The sequence below is a fragment of the Leucoraja erinacea genome, chromosome 22, assembly GCF_028641065.1.
Source record: "Leucoraja erinacea ecotype New England chromosome 22, Leri_hhj_1, whole genome shotgun sequence".
In the NCBI taxonomy this organism is placed as follows: Eukaryota; Metazoa; Chordata; class Chondrichthyes; order Rajiformes; family Rajidae; genus Leucoraja; species Leucoraja erinaceus.
Genome location: NC_073398.1, coordinates 13309814 through 13327192, shown reverse-complemented (window position 1 = coordinate 13327192; position 17379 = coordinate 13309814). Strand labels below are relative to the sequence as shown.

General features: G+C 37.5%; 1 long non-coding RNA gene across 1 annotated transcript; it reads right to left on the bottom strand.

Moving 5' to 3' along the window:
• Window positions 1-623: 623 nt before the first annotated feature.
• LOC129708010 (uncharacterized) lies at window positions 624-2313 on the bottom strand. Its single transcript, XR_008725266.1, has 4 exons — window positions 2251-2313; window positions 1772-1810; window positions 1350-1391; window positions 624-660 (listed from the first exon to the last, which is right to left on the bottom strand). It is a non-coding gene; the product is annotated as an uncharacterized LOC129708010 (long non-coding RNA).
• Between the last annotated feature and the right edge of the window lie 15066 nt (window positions 2314-17379).

Below are 17379 nucleotides of genomic sequence, written 5' to 3'. Positions count from 1 at the left end.
GTCAAAGATGTTGTTGGTGTTGTTCCTGGAGAGTAAATAGAAAAACATTTACAAATTGAATTGCAAAAGTCACCAATCAATTTCAGTACGACACTGCACATTTTCCTGAGATTGGGCTGAATTTTAACAATGTTCATTGCTCGTGCCAAAGACAAAGACATTTAGAAGCAAATTTTGCATCGTCATTTATCAATTGGCCCGAAATTATGAAAAGACATTGTGATTTTTCAAGGAAAGTTCTAAACTCCTTCGTTGATCAATTTTGGAAAAATCATTGAGCAGAAACAAAACTGTTTCACAGCGTTGCCATGACCTAAGCCTCCTGGAATAGTGGAAGACGTGACGGGAAGAGACCTATTCTATAAAAGTAAAAATCCTTATCCATGTCCACTGAAAGGTGCCAGTCTCAATGCTCTTTTTTAAATTATTGCAGGCAATCAGCACCAAAAGGCCTCCTTAATTCAGTAGTTGAATATACATTTTCGTGGTGAGAATCTACATTTTTGGAATAAAGCAATGAACAAATGTTCCTGAAGAGGGTGCTATATAGAGCTTCACAAAACAAAGCACAGAGTCCTAAAGGAAAAGCTAACAAGATTGATAGATGATGTTACTAACCTGATGTAGTGCTGGTGGTGATCTCAGTTGTTGGTGTCGTTTCTAGTGAAAGAAAAGAATGCTGTATTCAAGTGGACAGCCAAGAGGAATTTGTACACAGTTCTTGAGCCTTCAACAGGAATTCATGAGCTGGCACATTTTATGAAAACGTTTTACAAGTTATAATTTTCATCATCAGTGTATAAAGCATGCGGCCATACTATACGGCTGCATTACTATTTCCTTGTCAATCAGCAGCTGAATATTTCAGGGCCATCACAAATAATCCTGTTCTCTCTATACACCAGTTACAGATTTCCTGGAAGATCAACCGTTTTCCAATGACCGCAAGGTCTATTTAATACCATTATTTCTAATACCGTTATTCGTTGATCCATTTTTGAAAAATCTTTGAGCTAAAACAAAACAGTTTAACAGCGTTGCAATGACCAAAAACACCCGGAATAGTGGAAGAGGCGAAGGGAAGAGACCTTATCTATAAAAGTGAAAATACTTATCTATGTCTACTGAAAGGTGCCAGACTCAATGCTCTTTTTAAAATTTTTGTAGGCAATCAGCACTAAAAGGCCTCCTTAATTCGGTAGTTTAATCTATATTTTCGTGGTGAGAATCTACATTTTTGGAATAAAGCAATGAACAAATATTCCTGAAGAGGGTGCTATATAGAGCTTCACTAAACAAAGCACAGAGTCCTAAAGGAAAAGCTAACAAGATTGATAGTTGTTACTAACCTGATGTAGTGCTGGTTGTGGTCTCAGTTGTTGGTGTCGTTTCTAGTGAAAGAAAATAATGTTGTATTCAAGTGGGGCAGCCAAGAGTAAATTGTACGTAGTTATACAGCCATCAACAGGTATTCATGGGCTGGCATATTTTATTAAAACCTTTTATCAGTTGTCATTTTCTTCATCATTGAATAAAACGTTTGCCATACTATACGTCTGAATTACTTTTTCCTTGTCTTTCAGAAATTGCAGCTGATCAGGCGTTTAGAAAGATTGAGTTGGCACAGATGTGCAGCTGGAAGAGCTGCAGCCTCATAGTGTTAGGGATTTGTATTCTATCCTGACCTCGGGTGCTGTCTAGGCTGGGATTGCACGTTCTCCCTTTCTCTGCCTGTGATCCCCCCAAGTTTTTAACAGAGGATGATACTGACCTGATGTAGTGGTGGTCCCAGATGTTGATGGAGTTATTTCTAGTGAAATAAAAAAAATGTTATGTTCCACCGAGACAAACAAGAGGAATTGTTATGCAGTTTAGAATCCTTCAACAAGAATTTATCAACTGGCACCTTTGAATAAAACATGTTACACTTGATATTTCCTTCATCGTAGAAAAACGTAGGAGGACATAGTGTGCTGCTAAATTTATTTATCTCTGTCAATTAGCATATTAATATTTCCCTGCCATCTCGAACAATCACGACACATCGATTGCGGATATCCCTGCGTATCGAAACACGTCTTCCATACACTGTATGGTCTTCTTTACGCCATTATTACTAGCAGTATAGTTTCACGATTCATGCCCATAATGTGAGCGAAGATAAAAGAATGGAGCCACAGTGCTGATGTTAGAAATGTTGCCCCATTGTCTAAAGATTAGCCAATGTTTACTAAAAGTGGTTTGACTCACCTGTTGTGGAACTGGTGGTGGACTCAGTTGAGCCAGTTGTCAAAGATGTTGTTGGTGTTGTTCCTGGAGAGCAAATAGAAAAAAAATTACAGATTGAATTGCAAGAGTCAGCAATCAATTTCAGTAGGACTCTGCACATTTCCCTGAGACTGGGATGAATGTTATCAATGTTCATTGCTCATGCCTAAGCAAAGGACATTTAGAAATGAACCAAATTTTGCTTCATCATTTATCAAATGGAACGAAATCATGAAAAGACATTGTGATTTCTTGGAGAAAGTTCTGAACTCCTTCGTTGATCCATTTTGGAAAATCATGGAGCAGAAACAAAATTGTTTAATAACGTTTTCATGACCAAAAACTCCCAGAATAGTGGAAGAGGGGAAGGGAAGAAACTTTTCTACCAAAGTGAAAATCCTTGTCAATCAGCAGCTGAATATTTCAGGGCCATCACAAACAATTTCAATTTCTTAATGTACCAACTTCAGATTTTGTGGAAGCTCAGCAAGTATTCTAAGAACTACTGATCAGAAATTTAGAACATAGGAGCGGTAAAGTGCCACAGCTGGTGCAACTCCTACCTCACAGCACCAGAGACTTCAGATTGATTTGTTCCGTGGGTGTTGTGTGCATGGAGATTACATGTACTTGCTGTTATGTGTGCCTTTCCTACAAGTGTCTGAAATATATTGTCACTAACCTGATGTAGTACTGGCAGTGGTCTCAGTTGATGATGTAGTTGTTGGTGTTTCTAGTGAAAGAAAATAACGCAATATTCAACCAAGACAGCCAAGAGGAATTGGTATACAGCTAAGGATTGGTAGTCAGGAAACCATCAACAGGAATTCATATGCTGGCACACTTAATTAAAATGTTTATCAGATGGCATTTTCATTCTTCATTGAATAAATTGGCAGGGCAAAATATACTTTTGATCAATCAGCGGCTGAATATTTCTGTCCCATCACAAATAATCCTGTTCTCTCTATACACCAGTTGCAGATTTCCTGGAAGATCAACTGTTTTCCAATGACCGCAATGTCTACTTAATACCATAATTTTGAATAGTATGTAATGTGTGTACTATGGGTAAGCATGTCTGTTTATATGTCCCATTGATACATGATCCTCAACTTGCGTAAAATGTGTTCATTCGAATCATAGTTTTGTTTTTTGCTACGGAATGTCCGAAGAAATTGAGAAGCAGAAAACACCAACTTATATCCTCCACAAATCCGAACTATTTTGAAATTGTGCAATAATGTGGTCAAATTGTTATGAGCCAAACATTGACATCTTAACATGTATATTTGCACAATTTATGCCAATAATGTAAGCAAATATGCAAGAAGTAAGTCACAAAGCTGATGTTAGCAATGTTGGCTCATTGTCTTTGATTTGCCAATGTTTATTGAAAGTGGTTTGACTCACCTGTTGTGGAACTGGAGGTGGACTCAGTTGTACCAGTTGTCAAAGATGTTGTTGGTGTTGTTCCTGGAGAGCAAATAGAAAAGCATTTACAAATTAAATTGCAAGAGTCACCAATCAATTTCAGTACGACACTAGACATTTTGCTGAGACTGGGCTGAATTTTAACAATGTTCATTGCTCATGCGTAAGCAAAGGACATTTAGAAATGAACCAAATTTTGCTTCATCTTTTATCAAATGGAACGGAATCATGAAAAGACATTGTGATTTCTTGGAGAAAGTTCGGAACTCCTTCGTTGATCCATTTTGGAAAATCATGGAGCAGAAACAAAATTATTTAATAACGTTTTCATGACCAAAAATTCCCAGAATAGTGGAAGAGGGGAAGGGAAGAAACTTTTCTACCAAAGTGAAAATCCTTGTCAATCAGCAGCTGAATATTTCAGGGCCATCACAAACAATTTCAATTTCTTAATGTACCAACTTCAGATTTTGTGGAAGCTCAGCAAGTATTCTAAGAACTACTGATCAGAAATTTAGAACATAAGGAGCGGTAAAGTGCCACAGCTGGTGCAACTCTTTCCTCAAAGCACCAGAGACTTCAGATTGATTTATTCCATGGGTGTTGTGTGCATGGAGATTATATGTACCTGTTATGTGTGCCTTTCCTACAATTATCTGAAATATATTGTCACTAACCTGATGTAGTACTGGTAGTGGTCTCAGTTGTTGATGTAGTTGTTGGTGTTACTACTGAAAGAAAATAATGCAATATTCAACCAAGACAGACAAGAGGCATTGATATACAGCTAACTGCTGGTAGTCAGGAAACCATCAGCAGGAATTCATATGCTAGCACCTTTATTAAAATGTTTAACAGAGAGCATTTTTTTCCTTCGTAGAAAAATTGGCCGGGCAAAATATACTTTTGATCAATCAGCTGCTGAATATGGATTGGAGATTATATGTACCTGTTATGTGTGCCTTTCCTACAATTATCTGAAATATATTGTCACTAACCTGATGCAGTACTGGTAGTGGTCTCAGTTGTTGATGTAGTTGTTGGTGTTTCTAGTGAAAGAAAATAATGCAATATTCAACCAAGACAGCAAGGTGGAATTTGTATACAGCTAACTATTGGTAGTCAGGAAACAATCAGCAGGAATTCATATGCTTGCACACTTAATTAAAATGTTTATCAGACGGCATTTTGATTCTTCATTGAATGTGTTCATTCGAATCATAGTTTTGTTTTTTGCTACGGAATGTCCGAAGAAATTGAGAAGCAGAAAACTCCAACTTATATCCTTCACAAATCCGAACTATTTAGAAATTGTGCAATAATGTGGTCAAATTGTTATGAGCCAAACATTGACATCTTAACATGTATATTTGCACAATTTATGCCAATAATGTAAGCAAATATGCAAGAAGTAAGTCACAAAGCTGATGTTAGCAATGTTGGCTCATTGTCTTTGATTTGCCAATGTTTATTGAAAGTGGTTTGACTCGCCTGTTGTGGAACTGGAGGTGGACTCAGTTGTACCAGTTGTCAAAGATGTTGTTGGTGTTGTTCCTGGAGAGTAAAAAGAAAAACATTTACAAATTGAATTGCAAAAGTCACCAATCAATTTCAGTACGACACTACACATTTTGCTGAGACTGAGCTGAATTTTAACAATGTTCATTGCTCGTGCCTAAGCAAAGGACCTTTAGAAGTTAACCAAATTTTGCTTCGTCATTTATCAATTGGACCGAAATTATGAAAAGACATTGATTTATTTAAAGAAAGATCTAAACTCCTTCATTGATCCATTTTGGAAAAATCTTTGATCAGAAACAAATCTGTTTCACAGCGTTGCCATGACCAAAAACTCCCGGAATAGTGGGAGAGGCGAAGGGAAGAGACTATTTCTATAAAAGTGAAAATTCTTATCCATGTCTACTGAAACGTTCCAGCCTGAATGCTCTTTTAAAAATTATAGTGGTCTACCAGCTCCAAAGGGCCTCCTTAATTTGGCCGTAGCTTCTAAATTCATGTGGTGAGAAACTACATTTTTGGAATAAAGCAATGAACAAATGTTCCTGAAGAGGGTGCTATATAGAGCTTCACTAAACAAAGCACAGAGTCCAAAAGTAAAATCTAACAAGAATGATAGATGATGTTACTAACCTGAAGTAGTGCTGGTGGTGGTCTCAGTTGTTGGTGTCGTTTCTAGTGAAAGAAAAGAATGCTGTATTCAAGTGGGGCAGCCAAGAGGAATTGTTTCACAGTTATAAAGCAATTAACAGGTATTCATGGGCTGGCACATTTTATGAAAATGTTTTACTATATAGATTGGTTACTTCTTACTAATGTAAGCGAAGATAAACTGCTCAGCAAAAACAGACTGTGTCCCTCGCGGGCTCTCCAAGGAGTTCAGCGCCCAGCTCGCCTATTTCACCACCTCCACCAGGTGGGTCTCCGGGGCCGTCCCCGGCCACTTCCCCGTCACTTCAGCGATGAATTGAATAAGGAGTGAGGCCATACTATACAGCTGCATTACTATTTCCTGGTCAATCAGCAGCTGAATATTTCAGGCCATCACAAAAAATTTCAATTTCTTAATGTACCAAGTTCAGATTTTGTGGAAGCTCAGCAAGTATTCTAAGAACTACTGATCAGAACATTAGAACATAAGGAGCGGTAAAGTGCCACAGCTGGTGCAAATCCTTCCTCAAAGCACCAGAGACTTCAGATTGATTTATTCCATGGGTGTTGTGTGCATGGAGATTATATGGATGTTTATGTTACATGTTGTGTCCTGTTTATGCATTTTATGATTTTGTTAACCCATCTTTATGCTTTGTATGGAACTGATTTTTAAATTATGTAAAGCACTTTGGGGTCAATGAAAATTGACTATAAATGTGCTATATAAATAAACATTATTATTATTATTATTATTATTATTATTATTATTATTATTATATGTACCTGTTATGTGTGCCTTTCCTACAATTATCTGAAATATATTGTCACTAACCTGATGTAGTAGTGGTCTCAGTTGTTGATGTAGTTGTTGGTATTACTACTGAAAGAAAATAATGCAATATTCAACCAAGACAGCCAAGAGGTATTGATATACAGCTAACTGCTGGTAGTCAGGAAACCATCAGCAGGAATTCATATGCTAGCACCTTTATTAAAATGTTTAAGAGAGAGCATTTTTTTCCTTCGTAGAAAAATTGGCCGGGCAAAATATACTTTTGATCAATCAGCTGCTGAATATTTCTGTGCCATCACAAATAATCCTGTTCTCTCTATACACCAGTTGCAGATTTCCTGGAAGATCAACCGTTTTCCAATGACCGCAAGGTCTACTTAATACCATAACTTCTAATAGTATTGAATGTGTGCACTATGGGTAAGCATGTTTGTTCATATGTCCCATTGATTCATGATCCTCAACTTGCGTAAAATGTGTTCATTATAATCATGGTTTTGTTTTTTGCTACGGAATGCCCTAAGAAAATGAGAAGCAGAAAACACCAACGCATTTCCTCCACAAATCCAGACTATATTGAAATTGTGTCATAATTTGGTCAAATTGTTATGAGCCAAACATTGACATCTTAACATGTATATTTGCACAATTTATGCCAATAATGTAAGCAAATATGCAAGAAGTAAGTCACAAAGCTGATGTTAGCAATGTTGGCTCATTGTCTTTGATTTGCCAATGTTTATTGAAAGTGGTTTGACTCACCTGTTGTGGAACTGGAGGTGGACTCAGTTGTACCAGTTGTCAAAGATGTTGTTGGTGTTGTTCCTGGAGAGTAAATAGAAAAACATTTACAAATTGAATTGCAAAAGTCACCAATCAATTTCAGTACGACACTGCACATTTTCCTGAGATTGGGCTGAATTTTAACAATGTTCATTGCTCGTGCCAAAGACAAAGGCATTTAGAAGCAAATTTTGCTTCGTCATTTATCAATTGGCCCGAAATTATGAAAAGACATTGTGATTTTTCAAGGAAAGTTCTAAACTCCTTCGTTGATCAATTTTGGAAAAATCAATGAGCAGAAACAAAACTGTTTCACAGCGTTGCCATGACCTAAGCCTCCCGGAATAGTGGAAGAGGTGAAGGGAAGAGACCTATTCTATAAAAGTAAAAATCCTTATCCATGTCCACTGAAAGGTGCCAGTCTCAATGCTCTTTTTTAAAATTATTGCAGGCAATCAGCACCAAAAGGCCTCCTTAATTCAGTAGTTGAATCTATATTTTCGTGGTGAGAATCTACATTTTTGGAATAAAGCAATGATCAAATGTTCCTGAAGGGGGTGCTATATAGAGCTTCACAAAACAAAGCATAGAGTCCTAAAGAAAAAGCTAACAAGATTGATAAATGATGTTACTGACCTGATGTAGTGCTGGTGGTGATCTCAGTTGTTGGTGTCGTTTCTAGTGAAAGAAAAGAATGCTGTATTCAAGTGGACAGCCAAGAGGAATTTGTACACAGTTCTTGAGCCATCAACAGGAATTCATGAGCTGGCACATTTTATGAAAATGTTTTACAAGTTGTAATTTTCTTCATCAGTGTATAAAGCATGCGGCGATACTATACGGCTGCATTACTATTTCCTTGTCAATCAGCAGCTGAATATTTCAGGGCCATCACAAATAATCCTGTTCTCTCTATACACCAGTTACAGATTTCCTGGAAGATCAACCGTCTTCCAAAGACCGCAAGGTCTACTTAATACCATTATTTCTAATACCGTTATTCGTTGATCCATTTTTGAAAAATCTTTGAGCAGAAACAAAACAGTTTAACAGCGTTGCAATGACCAAAAACTACCGGAATAGTGGAAGAGGCGAAGGGAAGAGACCTTTTCTATAAAAGTGAAAATCCTTATCTATGTCTACTGAAAGGTGCCAGACTCAATGCTCTTTTTAAAAATTTTTGCAGGCAATCAGCACCAAAATGCCTCCTTAATTCAGTAGTTTAATCTATATTTTCGTGGTGAGAATCTACATTTTTGGAATAAAACAATGAACAAATATTCCTGAAGAGGGTGCTATATAGAGCTTCACAAAACAAAGCACAGAGTCCTAAAGGAAAAGCTAACAAGATTGATAGATGATGTTACTAACCTGATGTAGTGCTGGTTGCGGTCTCAGTTGTTGGTATCGTTTCTAGTGAAAGAAAATAATGTTGTATTCAAGTGGGGCAGCCAAGAGTAAATTGTACGTAGTTAGAATTCATGAGCTGGCACATTTTAAGAAAACGTTTTACAAGTTGTCATTTTCTTCATCAGTATATAAACCATGCGGCGATACTATACGGCTGCATTACTTTTTCCTTGTCAATCAGCAGCTGAATATTTCAGGGCCATCACAAACAATTTCAATGTCTTAATGTACCAACTTCAGATTTTGTGGAAGCTCAGCAAGTATTCTAAGAACTACTGATCAGAAATTTAGAACATAAGGAGCGGTAAAGTGCCACAGCTGGGGCAACTCCTACCTCACAGCACCAGAGACTTCAGATCGATTTGTTCCGTGGGTGTTGTGTGCATGGAGATTACATGTACTCGCTGTTATGTGTGCCTTTCCTACAAGTGTCTGAAATATATTGTCACTAACCTGATGTAGTACTGGTAGTGGTCTCAGTTGTTGATGTAGTTGTTGGTGTTTCTAGTGAAAGAAAATAACGCAATATTCAACAAAGACAGCAAAGAGGAATTGGTGTACAGCTAAGGATTGGTAGTCAGGAAACCATCAGCAGGAATTCATATGCTGGCACACTTAATTAAAATGTTTATCAGATGGCATTTTGATTCTTCATTGAATAAAATGGCAGGGCAAAATATACTTTTGATCAATCAGCGGCTGAATATTTCTGTGCCATCACAAATAATCCTGTTCTCTCTATACACCAGTTGCAGATTTCCTGGAAGATCAACCGTTTTCCAATGACCGCAATGTCTACTTAATACCATAATTTTCAATAGTATGCAATGTGTGTACTATTGGTAAGCATGTCTGTTTATATGTCCCATTGATACATGATCCTCAACTTGCGTAAAATGTGTTCATTCGAATCATAGTTTTGTTTTTTTGCTACGGAATGTCCGAAGAAATTGAGAAGCAGAAAACACCAACTTATATCCTCCACAAATCCGAACTATTTTGAAATTGTGCAATAATGTGGTCAAATTGTTATGAGCCAAACATTGACATCTTAACATGTATATTTGCACAATTTATGCCAATAATGTAAGCAAATATGCAAGAAGTAAGTCACAAAGCTAATGTTAGCAATGTTGGCTTATTGTCTTTGATTTGCCAATGTTTATTGAAAGTGGTTTGACTCACCTGTTGTGGAACTGGAGGTGGACTCAGTTGTACCAGTTGTCAAAGATGCTGTTGGTGTTGTTCCTGGAGAGCAAATAGAAAAGCATTTACAAATTAAATTGCAAGAGTCACCAATCAATTTCAGTACGACACTGCACATTTTGCTGAGACTGGGCTGAATTTTAACAATGTTCATTGCTCGTGCCTAAGCAAAGGACATTTAGAAGTTAACCAAATTTTGCTTCGTCATTTATCAATTGGACCGAAATTATGAAAAGACATTGTGATTTTTTAAAGAAAGATCTAAACTTCATTGATCCATTTTGGAAAAATCATTGATCAGAAACAAATCTGTTTTACAGCGTTGCCATGACCAAAAACTCCCGGAATAGTGGGAGTGGCGAAGGGAAGAGACTATTTCTATAAAAGTGAAAATTCTTATCCACGTCTACTGAAACGTTCCAGCCTGAATGCTCTTTTAAAAATTATAGTGGTCTACCAGCTCCAAAGGGCCTCCTTAATTTGGCAGTAGCTTCTAAATTTTCATGGGGAGAAACTACATGTTTGCAATAAAGCAATGAACAAATGTTCCTGAAGAGGGTGCTATATAAAGCTTCACTAAACAAAGCACAGAGTCCAAAAGTAAATTCTAACAAGAATGATAGATGATGTTATTAACCTGAAGTAGTGCTGGTGGTGGTCTCAGTTGTTGGTGTCGTTTCTAGTGAAAGAAAATAATGCTGTATTCAAGTGGGGCAGCCAAGAGGAATTGTTTCACAGTTATAAAGCCATCAACGGGTATTCATGGGCTGGCACATTTTATAAAAATGTTTTACTATATAGATTGGTTACTTCTTACAAATGTAAGCGAAGATAAACTGCTCAGCAAAAACAGACTGTGTCCCTCGCGCCCTCTCCAAGGAGTTCAGCGCCCAGCTCGCCTATTTCACCACCTCCACTAGGTGGGTCTCCGGTGCCGTCCCCGGCCACTTCCCCGTCACTTCACCGATGAATTGAATAAGGAGTGAGGCCATACTATACGGCTGCATTACTATTTCCTGGTCAATCAGCAGCTGAATATTTCAGGCCATCACAAACCATTTCAATTTCTTAATGTACCAAGTTCAGATTTTGTGGAAGCTCAGCAAGTATTCTAAGAACTACTGATCAGAACATTAGAACATAAGGAGCGATAAAGTGCCACAGCTGGTGCAACTCTTTCCTCAAAGAAACAGAGACTTCAGATTGATTTATTCCATGGGTGTTGTGTGCATGGAGATTATATGTACCTGTTATGTGTGCCTTTCCTACAATTATCTGAAATATATTGTCACTAACCTGATGTAGTACTGGTAGTGGTCTCAGTTGTTGATGTAGTTGTTGGTGTTACTACTGAAAGAATATAATGCAATATTCAACCAAGACAGACAAGAGGTATTGATATACAGCTAACTGCTGGTAGTCAGCAAACCATCAGCAGGAATTCATATGCTAGCACCTTTATTAAAATGTTTAACAGAGAGCATTTTTTTCCTTCGTAAAAAAATTGGCCGGGCAAAAAATATACTTTTGATCAATCAGCTGCTGAATATTTCTGTGCCATACAAATAAACCTGTTCTCTCTATACACCATTTGCGGATTATCAGTAGGACTATAAAAGTAAAAATCCTTATCCATGTCCACTGAAAGGTGCCAGTCTCAATGCTCTTTTTTTAAATTATTGCAGGAAATCAGCACCAAAAGGCCTCCTTAATTCAGTAGTTGAATCTACATTTTCGTGGTGAGAATCTACATTTTTGGAATAAAGCAATGATCAAATGTTCCTGAAGAGGGTGCTATATAGAGCTTCACAAAACAAAGCACAGAGTCCTAAAGGAAAAGCTAACAAGATTGATAGATGATGTTACTAACCTGATGTAGTGCTGGTGGTGATCTCAGTTGTTGGTGTCGTTTCTAGTGAAAGAAAAGAATGCTGTATTCAAGTGGACAGCCAAGAGGAATTTGTACACAGTTCTTGAGCCATCAACAGGAATTCATGAGCTGGCACATTTTTTGAAAAGTGTTTTACAAGTTGTAATTTTCTTCATCAGTGTATAAAGCATGCGGCGATACTATACGGCTGCATTACTTTTTCCTTGTCAATCAGCAGCTGAATATTTCAGGGCCATCACAAATAATCCTGTTCTCTCTATACACCAGTTACAGATTTCCTGGAAGATCAACAGTCTTCCAAAGACCGCAAGGTCTACTTAATACCATTATTTCTAATACCATTATTCGTTGATCCATTTTTGAAAAATCTTTGAGCTGAAACAAAACCGTTTAACAGCGTTGCAATGACCAAAAACTACCGGAATAGTGGAAGAGGCGAAGGGAAGAGACCTTTTCTATAAAAGTGAAAATCCTTATCTATGTCTACTGAAAGGTGCCAGACTCAATGCTCTTTATAAAAATTTTTGCAGGCAATCAGCACCAAAAGGCCTCCTTAATTCGGTAGTTTAATCTACATTTTCGTGGTGAGAATCTACATTTTTGGAATAAAACAATGAACAAATATTCCTGAAGAGGATGCTATATAGAGCTTCACAAAACAAAGCACAGAGTCCTAAAGGAAAAGCTAACAAGATTGATAGATGTTACTAACCTGATGTAGTGCTGGTTGTGGTCTCAGTTGTTGGTGTTGTTTCTAGTGAAAGAAAATAATGTTGTATTCAAGTGGGGCAGCCAAGAGTAAATTGTACGTAGTTATACAGCCATCAACAGGTATTCATGGGCTGGCACATTTTATTAAAACCTTTTATCAGTTGTCCTTTTCTTCATCATTGAATAAAGCATTTGCCATATATACGTCTGAATTACTTTTTGCTTGTCTTTCAGAAATTGCAGCTGATCAGGCGTTTAGAAAGATTGAGTTGGCACAGATGTGCAGCTGGAAGAGCTGCAGCCTCATAATGTTAGGGATTTGTATTCTATCCTGACCTCGGGTGCTGTCTAGGCTGGGATTGCACATTCTCACTTTCACTGCCTGTGATCCCCCCAAGTTTTTAGCAGTGGATGATACTGACCTGATGTAGTGGTGGTCCCAGATGTTGATGGAGTTATTTCTAGTGAAATAAAAAAAATGTTATGTTCCACCAAGACAAACAAGAGGAATTGTTATGCAGTTTAGAATCCTTCAACAAGAATTTATCAACCGGCACCTTTTAATAAAACATGTTACACTTGATATTTCCTTCATCGTAGCAAAATGTAGGAGGACATAGTGTGCTGCTAAATTTATTTATCTCTGTCAATTAGCATATTAATATTTCCCTGCCATCTCGAACAATCATGCCACATCGATTGCGGTTATCCCTGCGTATCGAAACACGTCTTCCATACAGTGTATGGTCTTCTTTACGCCATTATTACCAGCAATATAGTTTCACGATTCATGCCCATAATGTGAGCGAAGATAAAAGAATGGAGCCACATTGCTGATGTTAGAAATGTTGCCCCATTGTCTAAAGATTAGCCAATGTTTACTAAAAGTGGTTTGACTCACCTGTTGTGGAACTGGTGGTGGACTCAGTTGAGCCAGTTGTCAAAGATGTTGTTGGTGTTGTTCCTGGAGAGCAAATAGAAAAAAAATTACAGACTGAATTGCAAGAGTCAGCAATCAATTTCAGTAGGACTCTGCACATTTTCCTGAGAATGGGATGAATGTTATCAATGTTCATTGCTCATGCCTAACCAAAGGACATTTAGAAATGAACCATATTTTGCTTCATCATTTATCAAATGGAACGAAATCATGAAAAGACATTGTGATTTTTTGAAGAAAGTTCTGAACTCCTTCGTTGATCCATTTTGGAAAATCATTGAGCAGAAACAAAATTGTTTAATAACGTTTTCATGACCAAAAACTCCCAGAATAGTGGAAGAGGGGAAGGGAAGAAACTTTTCTACCAAAGTGAAAATCCTTGTCAATCAGCAGCTAAATATTTCAGGGCCATCACAAACAATTTCAATTTGTTAATGTACCAACTTCAGATTGTGTGGAAGCTCAGCAAGTATTCTAAGAACTACTGATCAGAAATTTAGAACATAAGGAGCGGTAAAGTGCCACAGCTGGTGCAACTCCTACCTCACAGCACCAGAGACTTCAGATTGATTTGTTCCGTGGGTGTTGTGTGCATGGAGATTACATGTACTCGCTGTTATGTGTGCCTTTCCTACAAGTGTCTGAAATATATTGTCACTAACCTGATGTAGTACTGGTAGTGGTCTCAGTTGTTGATGTAGTTGTTGGTGTTTCTAGTGAAAGAAAAGAATGCAATATTCAACCAAGACAGCAAGGTGGAATTGGTATACAGCTAACTATTGATAGTCAGGAAACAATCAGCAGGAATTCATATGCTGGCACACTTAATTAAAATGTTTATCAGATGGCATTTTGATTCTTCATTGAATAAAATGGCAGGGCAAAATATACTTTTGATCAATCAGCGGCTGAATATTTCTGTGCCATCACAAATAATCCTGTTCTCTCTATACACCAGTTGCAGATTTCCTGGAAGATCAACCGTTTTCCATTGACCGCAATGTCTACTTAATACCATAATTTTGAATAGTATGCAATGCGTGTACTATTGGTAAGCATGTCTGTTTATATGTCTTTTAACAATGTTCATTGCTCGTGCCTAAGCAAAGGACATTTAGAAGTTAACCAAATTTTGCTTCGTCATTTATCAATTGGACCGAAAAGACATTATGAAAAGATCATTGTGATTTTTTTGAAGAGAAAGATCTAAAAAACTCCCGGAATCCTTTTCATTGATCCATTTTTCCAGCCTGAATGCTCTTTTAAACTAAATTTTCGTGGTGAGAAACTACATTTTTGGAATAAAGCAATGAACAAATGTTCCTGAAGAGGGTGCTATATAGAGCTTCACTAAACAAAGCACAGAGTCCAAAAGTAAAATCTAACAAGAATGATAGATGATGTTACTAACCTGAAGTAGTGCTGGTGGTGGTCTCAGTTGTTGGTGTCGTTTCTAGTGAAAGAAAATAATGCTGTATTTAAGTGGGGCAGCCAAGAGGAATTGTTTCACAGTTATAAAGCAATTAACAGGAATTCATGAGCTGGCACATTTTATAAAAATGTTTTACTATATAGATTGGTTACTTCTTACAAATGTGAGCGAAGATAAACTGCTCAGCAAAATCAGACTGTGTCCCTCGCGGCCTCTCCAAGGAGTTCAGCGCCCTGCTCGCCTATTTCACCACCTCCACTAGGTGGGTCTCCGGTGCCGTCCCCGGCCACTTCCCCGTCACTTCACCGATGAATTGAATAAGGAGTGAGGCCATACTATACGGCTGCATTACTATTTCCTGGTCAATCAGCAGCTGAATATTTCAGGCCATCACAAACATTTTCAATTTCTTAATGTACCAAGTTCAGATATTGTGGAAGCTCAGCAAGTATTCTAAGAACTACTGATCAGAACATTAGAACATAAGGAGCGGTAAAGTGCCACAGCTGGTGCAACTCTTTCATCAAAGTACCAGAGACTTCAGATTGATTTATTCCATGGGTGTTGTGCGCATGGAGATTATATGTACCTGTTATGTGTGCCTTTCCTACAATTATCTGAAATATATTGTCACTAACCTGATGTAGTACTGGTAGTGGTCTCAGTAGTTGATGTAGTTGTTGGTGTTACTACTGAAAGAAAATAATGCAATATTCAACCAAGACAGCCAAGCGGTATTGATATACAGCTAACTGCTGGTAGTCAGGAAACCATCAGCAGGAATTCATATGCTAGCACCTTTATTAAAATGTTTAACAGAGAGCATATTTTCCTTCGTAGAAAAATTGGCCGGGCAAAATATACTTTTGATCAATCAGCTGCTGAATATTTCTGTGCCATAACAAATAAACCTGTTCTCTCTACACACCATTTGCGGATTTCCTGGTAGATCCACCGTCTACCAAAGACCGCAAGGTCTACTTAATACCATAATTTCTAATAGTATGGAATGTGTGCACTATGGGTAAGCATGTCTGTTCATATGTCCCATTGATACATGATCCTCAACTTGCGTAAATTTGTTCATTATAATCATGGTTTTGTTTTTTGCTACGGAATGCCCAAAGAAAATGAGAAGCAGAAAACACCAACTCATTTCCTTCACAAATCCGGACTATATTGAAATTGTGTCATAATTTGGTCAAATTATTATGAGCCAAACATTGACATCTTAACATGTATATTTGCACAATTTATGCCAATAATGTAAGCAAATATGCAAGAAGTAAGTCACAAAGCTGATGTTAGCAATGTTGGCTCATTGTCTTTGATTTGCCAATGTTTATTGAAAGTGGTTTGACTCACCTGTTGTGGAACTGGAGGTGGACTCAGTTGTACCAGTTGTCAAAGATGTTGTTGGTGTTGTTCCTGGAGAGTAAATAGAAAAACATTTACAAATTGAATTGCAAAAGTCACCAATCAATTTCAATACGACACTGCACATTTTCCTGAGATTGGGCTGAATTTTAACAATGTTCATTGCTCGTGCCAAAGACAAAGACATTTAGAAGCAAATTTTGCTTCGTCATTTATCAATTGGCCCGAAATTATGAAAAGACATTGTGATTTTTCAAGGAAAGTTCTAAACTCCTTCGTTGATCAATTTTGGAAAAATCATTGAGCAGAAACAAAACTGTTTCACAGCGTTGCCATGACCTAAGCCTCCCGGAATAGTGGAAGAGGTGAAGGGAAGAGACCTATTCTATAAAAGTAAAAATCCTTATCCATGTCCACTGAAAGGTGCCAGTCTCAATGCTCTTTTTTAAATTATTGCAGGCAATCAGCACCAAAAGGCCTCCTTAATTCAGTAGTTGAATCTATATTTTCGTGGTGAGAATCTACATTTTTGGAATAAAGCAATGATCAAATGTTCCTGAAGAGGGTGCTATATAGAGCTTCACAAAACAAAGCACAGAGTCCTAAAGGAAAAGCTAACAAGATTGATAGATGATGTTACTAACCTGATGTAGTGCTGGTTGTGATCTCATTTGTTGGTGTCGTTTCTAGTGAAAGAAAAGAATGCTGTATTCAAGTGGACAGCCAAGAGGAATTTGTACACATTTCTTGAGCCATCAACAAGAATTCATGAGCTGGCACATTTTATGAAAACGTTTTACAAGTTGTCATTTTCTTCATCAGTGTATAAAGCATGCGGCCATACTATACGGCTGCATTACTTTTTCCTTGTCAATCAGCAGCTGAATATTTCAGGGCCATCACAAATAATCCTGTTCTCTCTATACACCAGTTACAGATTTCCTGGAAGATCAACCGTTTTC